At 34.5% G+C, this 12,395-nt stretch overlaps 1 protein-coding gene across 1 annotated transcript in view; it reads left to right on the top strand.

Annotated features, from left to right (window-relative positions):
• TRDN (triadin) overlaps positions 1–12,395 on the top strand; it is a 203,019-nt gene that overhangs the window by 42,793 nt on the left and 147,831 nt on the right. The gene's annotated exons all lie outside the window — the stretch shown is intronic.

Below are 12,395 nucleotides of genomic sequence, written 5' to 3' on the forward strand. Positions count from 1 at the left end.
AGTTAACTAGTAACAAGACAAGAATGAAACAGGTAGAATTTATAATATAAATCTTCCCAGACTTGAAGATTGCTATGCCGAAACACAAAACTTTAGTTCAACTCCTATTAAATGAAAATGAAAATATATTTAAAAGGCTTGGGATATTGTTGATAGGATGTAAAACTTTTAAAAACTAGGCACATTTTTACTCCAAATTAAGCACAGGTTGATAATAACAAGATGTGTTACCTGGACTTTTTGACTTGAATTTGGTATCCATTGAATGGTACACTAAAAGGTAAATATCTATCTTGAAGAATCTATCACCTCAGTTGGTGCTGAGATTGCAATCCAATTTTCTCTGAAGTTAAATGTAACTGGTTCAAGAGTGCATTTAATGATACAATTTATCAGTCTCAATAGGGCATCTAAGGACTAAATAGGTTTGGAGACCAGGGCCGCATATCATCCAATGGATGATTTTTCATATTTGGACTGATGTTGTAGGAAAACATTCCATCTTAATCCATTGGTTAAAATCTTCAAAAGGGTTCCCTTTCTCTTATCCCATAAAAAGAAATGCATTGTTAATATGACATTGGGTTCAGAATCTGAAGTTGTAGCATGTTGCTGTCAGAGCCCACAGGTACATGATTGGAAGAGGCCTACTCATCATGAGCCAGTGTAGCTGTCTGATCTGGGATGTTATAGAAGTACTTCATTGCTGGTCAAGCTTTCTCTGTAAAAACATTGCAGACATCATACTCAGCATTGCAGTGCCTGCTTCTTTAGAAGTCAGTGATACCCTCATGCCTACTAAAGGCAAGCTCCTAGACCTTGAGCTGGAACAATTTCTGTTGTAGATATGGAATTCAGAGAAGCAATCAAAACAAACTAGAGACTGCTTAAATTAGTCAGTGGGAAGTACTCATTATTAGGACATAAAAGTTCTTCCTTTTAAGTTTCTGAGTATTGAGATGTTCTCCTCAGGATTCAGAGCTCACAGTCTCCCTTAGAGATAAATGTCTGAGAAAGGCATATCTGTGTTTGGTGTGAAGGAAATTGAAGAATTAACGGTGATTCTTTTGGAGCTGGTACCTTTCAGGATAAATCAGTAATGTAGAAGTGAATGTGACCAAATTCAAGCATGCTTCATCTGCCTGAGCTTTAAAACAGATTTTGAGCGGGCTTCCCACTTCTTGTACATGTGCTCAGGATCTTTACCCCATTGTTTCAGAGGATGTTTCATCCTTGTCTTCTTGTAACAAGATATTTCTTGGCTAAGACTGATGAAGGAAGTGTCCTAAGATCCTACCAAAACACAGGCATAAATTTTCACAGAGGCATGTCTGCAAATAGCTTGTTACCGTCTCCAGACTGCAGAAGATCTCCATTTCATCTTGATGACTACAGTCTGGCTTTTTTGTCATCTCTTTTTCTGGGTGACAAAAGTAAAACATATCTGGCATGAAGCCATGATTTTTGTCATGTGTCTGCTATTAGGGCTGGACCCAAAGAAGGACCAGCAATTTTCGGCATGTTTTGGATATAAAAATATTTGTAGCTAGATCCACAAAATCAACATTACACTTTTAGGCTTTAGAGTATTTTCTGTTTTCATTCAAAGGACCATTTCTGCATCATGGTCTCATCTACTTGGTGCAGCATTTCTGTCCATGGGAATTGTACTTTAGATGGCTCTTACAGCAGGGCATTTGAACGTCCTAAACAAATAGCAAGAGTGAGACCAAGTAGTACACTCCAGAAGAGGAACAGTTTGATTTTTTGCACATATTTAAGAGAAATTTCTCTCAAATTTCAATCTGTAAATGTACATACTAGATCAAATATTGTTGTACCCATTTTTTAAGTATTTATGTGGAGAGAACTTTCATGAATAGGCAGATGAGAACTTTTGAAATATCTTCTCACCTATTTTGGGTATATGGATAAGCCTCCATTTTTTTCTTTATTTGCTGGCAATTTTTATGAACACTAAAAAGTTAGCACTAGATTTACTTTGTAATGTAAATATAGTAAATGCAAAACTAAAAAGATTGTTGCTAATACAATACAATCAAATTGTATAAAAGTTTTTAGTATGTGCTAAAAAAAAAGGGTAGTGGTGAGGATACTCTGCAGTCATGAAAGTAGGAGAGAAGAGTGTAGTGATAATTACAAGCCCAAAGAAAGTGAAGAAAGTGAAGATCACCTTCGTAGTGCTGTAAATTGAAAGCAAAGATAATAATGCAAGTATTAAAAATGGGCTGGCATATATAACAGAACTAGTATCAATCTCAGAATCCTTAAAAAGGGATGAAAACACTTTTCAAATGTCTTTTTATTCCAATTATTTTTGCCATCCTGCCTTTCACTAATATTTATCTTTAGTAATTGGAAATGTGAACATTCATAATATCCAAGGAAACCATAATCTCAATCAGTTACTGAAAGATTATACTGTAGAGGACTTTGCTGTCCTCAACAGTGAGTACTCTCAACATGGCAAAACTGTGGTGCTTTCTCATAAAATACACTTTGATGTCTAATAATAGTTTCTTATAGGCTTAAAATGCTTTCATAAATAGCTGCATTTATTTCTAGAACAATTGTTATGAGGCATAATGTTCATTTTCTAAGGGTTATTTTAACCTTTAGAGACAAATCCACAAGTTTTTTCATATTTTTGTCTTTTTACTAAAATTTATTGCTACAGAAACAGAGATAAAAATTTATTGTCTTTTGGTGCATGCATTTGGCATCAGATGTGAGACTTGTAAAGAGCTGAGAAACATGGTGCACAGAATTGAAAATAATCACCTGTAAAATATAGGCAAGTGCAAACACTTCAGTACTATCAATGAATAAAATGCAATTATTAAACTGGAACATCACTCCAGTTAACATACATGTAATTAAAAATTTAAATCTAAATAAAAATTTGGCTTAGCAGTGTACATCTGGCAAACTGAGCACTTGTAACATTTAATTCTGTATGTTAAAGTAGCATTTTCTTCTACTTCAACACAGGCAATGCATTCTGGCTCTGAAACATGAATCTTGGTCTTACGAAGAAGTTGTTCAAAATCTTTAAAAAATATACTAACATTAGAGCTGTTCATTTTTTAATCTTGCATTCTGAGGCTTAGTAAATTGATTTTATAAGATATTTTTCTTTGATTTTGTATTTGGGCTTCAATGCAATCCACCCCCTCTCTCACTTCAAAAGTAAGTCCCTTTGTAAGAGATTCTCATTTAAAATAATACAGTAAACTTTGAGAACACTGAGTCAGAAATGTAAAATCATGGTATTGTTACCATCTCTGTATGAACAAATAAATATGTATTGACATAAGATTATTCTATATCAGCAATCACATCAAACTTGACTTCCATGATATCTAGACATTAGATAGACCTCTGTGAGTTAGAGCACCTTTTTGAGATGGAAAGATGTATAAAATGAAAGATGTAGTTATATGAAATGGTCCTATTCTCTTTATTTTTTTTTTTATTTAAAAAAAAAAAAATGCAGTTAACAAATCATAGATTAAAATAAGAAGCCATAACTACAACAATAACAACAACAACAAAACAACTCTCCAGAATTTTCTGTACAAGAAACATTGCTAATTATAAATAAACTTTTTAGGAAATTATCATATCCATCTTTCCACCCTGTCTTCTCTTCAGCTGAGAATGTTTTTCCCTGATGATTAGACTGGTAATTAATATGCTGATAACATACAGTTCATGATCCTCTGAAAAGATATGGCAACTTCTAAGGACACAGTTCATTTCACTGACTAATCCTCAGCAGCTCTGCCATTTTGGAAAAGAATTGTAATTTATAGAAGATATTAATTTACTCTTGCCATAGCTTATATCTGCAGAACTGCTAGAAAAATTCACATTGCTAACTAACATTAACTATCCTTTCTTTTTGGAAAAATACAGAAAATACAACATCATCTTCTATCATCTAGAAGTTCTCTTGTAATTCAGTAAAAAAATTTGGAATTATAAAGAAAGCAAATGTTTCTTCTGGAAATAATACTACTCTTTTCGAGTAGTATTCGAGGCCAGACTCTTTTCAGCAGTGTGCGGAGACAGGACAAGGGGAAATGGCCAGAAGCTGGAGCATAGGAAGTTCCGCACCAATGTGCGCAAGAACTTCTTTATGGTGAGGGTGACGGAGCACTGGAACAGGCTGCCCAGGGAGGTTGTGGAGTCTCCTTCTCTGGAGATATTCAAGACCCGCCTGGACGCCTACCTGTGCGACCTGGTGTAGGGATCCTGCTTTGGCAGGGGGGTTGGACTCGATGATCTCTGGAGGTCCCTTCCAACCCCTACGATTCTGTGATTCTGTGATTCTGTGATACTCTTTAGAAATATTTATGCAAAGAAATAAGCATTTTCCAACCAAAAAGTTGGGAATGCACTAGAGAAAAGAAATTCAAAGTAAAATAGATGCATCCTGAAAACTGAATTGCTGGTGTGGTAGTTATATTCTAGAAATCAATTATTCAGTTCCATTCATCCCTAAAGTATATATCTATTTGTACTGGTAACGCCTTCTGAATTCAGTTTCCTTAATGTTGCCATATGGTAATGTTCAATTTTCTGCATATGAATTGCTATTACAGATCTCTGTAAAAGGCTTTCACTGTATCCCTAGGCTGCCCTTTACTACAAAGCATTTGGTGTATCATTGTGTGAAGTACACTCTGTGTTAAAAGATGAAAATCCTTGATTGATTATATTCTTAGATGTTAAACTCTTTTCCAGATATGTGTTCTTCACATATTTTGTGGCATCCATTTCAGTTGCTAATATTCTTTTAACAATCTTGCCTTGTTTTCTTACTCTCATGAATACAGTAATAGTGTATCCACTATGAAATAGTATTTTATAACATAAGGAAAATATTTTCTATATTATCCAAATGAAATTAAACTGCATACTTCTAGGGAATAGGGATGCTCAATTATAGCCCTTTTCTCAGTTGAAGAATGGTGATTGAGTTTCAATTTGAGTTGTAACATTTTAATCCAAAGTTGCTGGCTATTTCTTCAAAGATATACAGAGAGCTTTGAACCACAAGGGCAGTTGTTCAAAGCTGAGCTGAAGTGTTTTCAGGTGTTTAAGCTATCCTCTTAAATCATGGAAAATCTTAGGTGAATCTACCCATGTTATCATAGCGGATATCATTGTGTTCTAGCAGTGAGGTTTCAGGATGATCTTACTAAAAAAAAAGTGTTAGGTGGATTCCCCCCCTGCCTGGGAGCTTGCTGTACCAGAGACAATGTCTGATCTAGTAAGTGAGAGCTAAGAAAGGACAGGGAAAAGATATATATATAATATATATATATATATATATATATATATATATATATATATATATATATATATTCATTTCAATCATTTTCCAGGTGGAAAAAGGTTTCTGTTGTACTAGATTTCTCCTCATCTCTAGATAGTTTTATCTCCATGGCTTATAAAGATATTTACTAAGAACTTATCTGCCAACATCACAAAAAAAGGAAAAGTTTGAAAGTCCATTTGAAACACAGATAAACCCACAGTACCAAAATTCAGGGTCCTGCATTTTTGAACAAACTCAAATCCCTGTGACAGTTCCAGATAGAGGCTATTGCAAGTGTGGCCCTATGCCTGTGACCTTTAGATTCAGTATCTTTCTCTTGCATGCCAGGACTTAAAAAAAAAAAAAACCCTCTTAGCAAATCTAGAAACAAATAATACAAATTGGCATGATAATAGATTAAAACATGATTTGCAAAACTTGCATTTTTTAAGCTGAGCATAGGAAGTGTGATTATTCTCTCACTTTCTTTTTTTGTGTGTGGTTTTTAATTCACATACACACAAAATTAGATATCGTCTGCATTTTGTCTGTGTAAGACTACATTCAATTAAGTGCAGATTATGATAAAATTGATTATGAAAAACATCATTTAAAACTGGTCAAATAACATTTGTTTGAGATGGAATTTGTAAAAAGAAATTTACCACAACCATTTTACTTCTACAGAAAGAAAAGAACAACCTGCTTTTTGATTCCATTGTTCCATCTCTAATTAATTTTTTCTTTTTTGGAGGAATGGGTTTTATGTATGTGTAGCACTTTTCAAAATCCAAGTTTCATTAAATTTCTTTTTCATTTCAGAACCAAGATACAAAATTGTAATTGGGGAACAAAAAAAAGAAAAGGGGGGGGGGGGAGGGATGGGGGAGTCTTAGCATATTATATATTTGTAAAAGAATAGAAACTACTTCTGTAAAATATCTTTCGCTTTTAATTCTTTCCAAAATCCAGTCACTAAAATTCCTCCATAAAGTAACTGTCTGTCTATGGTCTTCCTGAAATATGTTAATGCAGCTTATAGCATCCAAGATCATTAATTGTACAAAACAGTCAAAACCTTTCTTTTAAGAAATTATTTTTTGACTGTAAATTGAAACTTTACCAGAGGGGGAAAAAACCTCCAAACATAAAAATTGCCTCTGAAATAAAAGTTTGGGCACTATGTCAAGTCTCATATGCTCTGGTAAACTGGAGCTTTCAAGCTGGACTTCATCTCTTAGGACCACAACCATTCCCATTTTTTGGTGGAGCACACAGCACATACCTCAAATAAACAAATTCTTAATTAACTATATAATAGTTCCCATGTTTACAGCTAATTCTTCAGCTATGGAAGAAACTTCTTTCATCACAGTTTTTCAGGAGAAAGAAATATTTTATTATTTTTCTAAAAGACAATTTTGTATTGAAACATTATGAAGGATTAAATTTTTAAGCAGTCATGGTAAATGAAATAAGAAAATACCAAAAGATATTAACAATAAAAATGGGGGGGAGGAGGAAGGATGGGGAGGGTGAAGATCAGTGACACCCATCAGTGATTTTGCAGTAAAACTGTTTTAATAGGTCCACAGTAATAATAGTGATATGCTTCTACTCAACACTAATTTCTAAAGCTATTTTATTCTATAGCAATCTATAATGATATTTCAAACATAGCAGTGTGAAAAATATGGATATAATAAATTGTCTTGTATATAGTCACAGAATCACAGAATTGTTCAGGTTGGAAAAGACCTCAAAGATCTTCAAGTCCAACCACAAATAATGCTAAAAAGAAAAATATGGAGATTTTGGAAGAGTAGCTTATAATAAAATCTTTATATGGACTAGGGTGTTTTGCTGCTATGAAAATAGCATACACTCTGTTCTGAAAATACCTTCTTTCAAATGTGTCTCCTTTGATGTATGCTCTGCTAAAAATAAAATAAAATAAAATATCACACTAGAATCAAAGCACTCCTTAGCAAGATGAGGAAGATGTCTGCAGGTCACCAGCGATGCATTTATATTACAGACTGGTGAAATTATAACAGTGTGGAAACAACTGAATATCTCCTGAACTAGAATTAATTAGTTTATTTTTGTCCCATTTTGACATTATAAAAAGACAGCATATATCAGCAAGGCAATGTTAAATCTCTATATTCTAAGAGGAACTCCTTAGTAAGAAAACATCGTGAGTAGCGTACAGCAAGCAAGTATAAGTTGTTATGAAATACTCAAGGGTCATGTTCTCGCTGTCTCTGATAGCTTTTAAGTGACATAGAACAAACTATAGAACAAACAATAGAACAAAATATGAAGAGGAGGGAATAAAGACAACGTGAAGTAGACAAGCTTCACTGAATAGATTTAGGAGCAGTCAAAATCAATTCACAGTTCTGGCTAAATACACACTGAACAGAATGTTTGTGCTAATAAAAATGAGAAATGTTCTTCTGTGACCTGTGTAGCCTTACACGGGACATGGAAGATATGCTATACAATTCTAAAGAATATATATATACATAAATCTTAATTTTCACTCCAAATTGTGGTTGTAATTTCAAAAGTGTTACATACTTAAGAGGCACTTTGGCCTGATATATCATACACTGGATGAGCACACAGTCCCTTCAGTATTTTCATGGATAAGAGAGAATTAATTTTTTATCACATTTGCATGCCTTCAGAAATTGCTCAGTACCCCAAACTGACGTTTCTGTAAGTCTGCAGAACAGGATGGGATCTAAGGAAACACCATGGATAAGACTATACAACTAGCAAGCTTTAGGGAAGGACCTAAATTTGTCCTATGTGTCACTCAGATTTCTTAACAGTGAATGTTAGTACTTAAATCCTCCTATGATATTACATTGGTTTTGGTGCCTAGATATATGTACAACACACCAATTTAATTTCCCAATTAAAAGTTTCCAATTTTTGCTTTATATTTTTCCCAATTATGCCTGTTGCAATTTTTTTTCTTCCCTCTAGACTATAGCTACATGATGTATTAGTAGTTAGCTAGAAGTTGCTCAAACACACAAATTCCTTTATTCTCCTAGCCCCATAAGGATAACTGTCACCATCACCAGCTGGTACTATCTAGATTAAAAATAGACATCAGCTGCACAATTGCAAATTCCTCCTGAGGATACCAGCAGCAGGAGAGTTGACTATAATTCTTCATACAGACAGCATCAAGAAATATATTAGAAATGACATTCCTCTCATCTTCTAAAGCTCTTAACACCACTCACTCTTGCCTTGCCCTCAGTATCTGTTTCCATCATCTCTTCAGGATAATCAGCTGCCTGCTACTAATTAGTCTTGATGAACTAGCGTGGATATACTCCCATTAAATTGCTGGCAATAGATGTAAGGGTTTTGACTTCTCGAAAGCAAATTATTAACCTCTAGTACATCAGAACTATCAGTAGGACTCATTCTCCTTTTCACACTTCAATAAAAAAGTGTCAGAGCACTAAAGGTACATATTTCTGTGTTTCCTGTGAGTGAATATGAGTGACATATTCCTTAAAACAAACAAAACAAAGCAAAACAACAACAAACCAAACTCACAAAGTAACCAGCAAAATACAAAGTCAGCAACAGGAGAGCAGACAAAAGCTGATGAAGCAGGGAATTGTGTTGACGGAAACATAAGAATCTCTTTGTGCTAAGCCAGGCTGGGGTGGTGCTTCTTCAGTCATGCTCTAGTAAATTGACGGATCGCTGAGCCCATGCTGTGTCAGAGGACTGCATTCTTTTTTTCCAACCCAGATTTTCCCGTATCTGAGGCTTCAGAGTATATGGCCAGTGCCAGGCTGTTGTTAGACACTGCAAGTTGCTGATAGTAGAAATTAGCTTGGTGAGGGGTGGGGGAAGATAATGTCAAAATTACATTTTCAGCAGGGATTTTCAGTAAAGCTGCCTGCAATACAGATCCTCTGAAGACTTTGAGAGCCTGTTCTAGATCAATAGCGTATAGATATATTGGCCTGCTAAAAGTATAGCTGTTTCTATCTCCGTTAAGCATCTTTAAATAGTCAGTAAGAGGTCTACTAGCTTCCCTTCTAGAAGTTATTTAAAACAAAAAACCATGTATGTTCTCTATATCCACACAGCACTCAAGGTCTAGAGAAACTAGTGTCAATCAATACCCATGTTTAAGAAAATGAAGTAATTATCCATTCAAAATCCAAGAAACAAAAAAAGGGAAAAACAATTTTCACATCTGTCTGATAAATAAAAAAGAAAACAATAAAATACAGCTTTGAAATACATACTCCCTTGCAATAATGTAATAAACCGTGCTGCCATCACATAAAGAATCGGGATGGTTGCCGTGGTGATGAAGATTATCCTTGTTGCTACTTGATTCTGTCATTTTTCTAAAAATGAATTAAGAATATTTAGGATTTATTAACAATGTGTCACATTGATAGAGATAAATTACATACTTTAAACTGGCCATGTGCGTCTTCTATGATATTGTAGCCACTTTGTCAACTCAGCAATAAGATATGATGTGATTACTAGAAAATTAAAGCTCTTTGTCTTAAAGGATGAGGCAGTATCAAAACTCTGATCAGAGAAAAACATCAGTAGAATAATCTAATGTGTTTATTTATTTAAAATCTTTCGGAGTTAGCTAACAGTCTCCACTTTCTGTCTTGTAGATTAATCAAGATCAGCATATATTGAAACTAAATTTACTTGTGCTGGGAAAATTTATATCATAATGCATAGAATTGATGTCTTCCAGGCAATTGTATTTTATGACAGTTCTAAGTATAATGGCAAGTTTGTGAAGAGATCTTAATGATGGCATATTTTGCAATATATAAAAATACATATACAAACTTATGTACTATTAGGGTTACTTCAAGGAATTTCTATAGAGTTTTGTACAATATATGGAAACCTAACTGTAGCAGAAAATTAGGTGAAATTCTCACTGTTGCTGTCTAGCAAGTATCACTTTATGTGCATTACTGCAGTGCTTGTGTCAATAAAATTAGTTACTGACAAAATATGAAGCTGATTTAGATGGCCAACTCTACAATCATTGTTTCATATATATTTTGCAGATAAAAGTAAGAAAAAGAAATTTGCTAAAATCACAAAGTTTTAAAAACTTTTTTTAAAAAAATCCCTCTTTATACATATTTTTTTCAAGGAAAGGATTTTTATTTTTATTTATTTATTTATTTATTTATTTTTGGTAGAGAAAGATGTTAAAGGTAGTGGGAACGCAGTGGAGCTGAGTCATCTTGAGTCATGTAAGGATAGGTCAAGGGTAAATGGTTTTGAACTGAAAGAGGATAGACTTAGATTGGAGATAAAGAAGACATATTTATTATTTTTTTACAGTGAAGGCAGTGAGACAGGGGAACAGGTTGCTGAGAGAGATTGTGAATGAACCCTTCCAAGGGTGAAGCCCTGCTGTCCACTCCTCTTTTAATGCAGCCCAGAATATAGTTGGCTTTCTGGGCTGCAAGTGCACACTCCTGGCTCATGTCCAGCTTCTTGTCTACCTGGATGCCCAAGTCCATTTCCGCAGGGGTACTCTCAAGGAGATCTTCCCCCAGATTGCATAAATTCCTATGATTGCCCCAGCCAAGTACCTTGCACTTGGCCTTGTTGAATCTCATTAAGTTCTCATGGATACATTTCTCCAACCTGTCCAGGTCCCTGTGGGAAGCCTGGATGGCTTCCCTTCCCTCTAACGTATCAACCATACCACTCAGCTTGGTTGCTCCCTGCAGGGGAGTTGGACTAAATGGCATTCAGAGGTCCCTTCCAATTCTAAGGATTCTATATTTGTCTCTGTAGAATGTGATTTGTCTCTTCATGGGCCACAATCGTATCTTTATGTAGAATGACCTTTGAGCTGGCTGAGATGTGACTCCTATGTATATTGTTGTGCAAAGGAAGTAACTGAACTTTCTTAAATGCATTGTAAGGAAGGTAGTCTGGAGCAATGGCATGGAGAATTTCTCAAGTATGCTCAGAATCAGGGAGGAATTGTGTAGCTGCAAATAATCTGCCTTGCACTATTTCTATGGTTATGTTACAGAAACTAGTTTAAGTATCCTTTTAAGCAGAACAAGAGGGAAATGTTTGAAAATCCAGCAGTAGGATTCTCTCAGTAGATGGAAAAATTATCCTCATATAGTTACATGAAGAAAAATAATCCAAGCTCAGCTGAAGTACAGTAAATCAATATAAGATGATTTTTTCCTAATCACCACATTTGAGGTTTGTAGAACAAAAGATGAACTACACACCCAAGCTGCAAAGTACAAGACAAAAATAGAACAAAAGTCCTTTTGGCTCATTGACATCATATAATTAGCTTAGTTATGCTGCCATACATAGGCAGCTAACAGTAATACATATTTTTTCTTTTGTTATCGTTTGTCTCCATGAAATACTATCATTACTGATGGCTACATAGCCTGATTTTATTATGTTTCTTGTGAACAAAGCAAAATCTTTATTTTAGATGACTTACACCATTCAATAAAAACATTCTATATTTATTTATAATGCACAAATCAATGTTGAAAAGAGAAAACACCATTTACTACTGTATCTCTTTGACAATGTATGTTCTGTTACAACTGGAGCAAATAACTAGTGGGATAAATAGAACATTTCTACTCTCTTTAACAAATATTAGAGTAGCTCCTTAGAGTTGAGATGTAATACGCACAGCTTTTACTCTGTTGTATTACTTTGAAGGCCAGAACACACATTATTTAGAATCTAAAGATCAAATCTCACCCTTAAAAAAAGGAAGTAATGGACTCTGGTGAGATTTGTATGTGATTTTGTCAAAGATCTGTTTGATCCAGTATTTTATACCAGTTTTCCACTGCAGGAAAATATGTATATTACAATAAACCGGATGCTCTGTTTAATCTTATGAATTTATTTGTCACTTCTAATTTATGCCCTATAAATTTCTACCACTGAAAGCAAACAGCATCATGACAGCTTGATTTAATTCTGGTTTGTTTTTCCTAAATTCCAC

The sequence above is a fragment of the Phasianus colchicus genome, chromosome 2, assembly GCF_987193195.1.
Source record: "Phasianus colchicus chromosome 2, bPhaCol1.hap1.1, whole genome shotgun sequence".
Classification (NCBI taxonomy): domain Eukaryota; kingdom Metazoa; phylum Chordata; class Aves; order Galliformes; family Phasianidae; genus Phasianus; species Phasianus colchicus.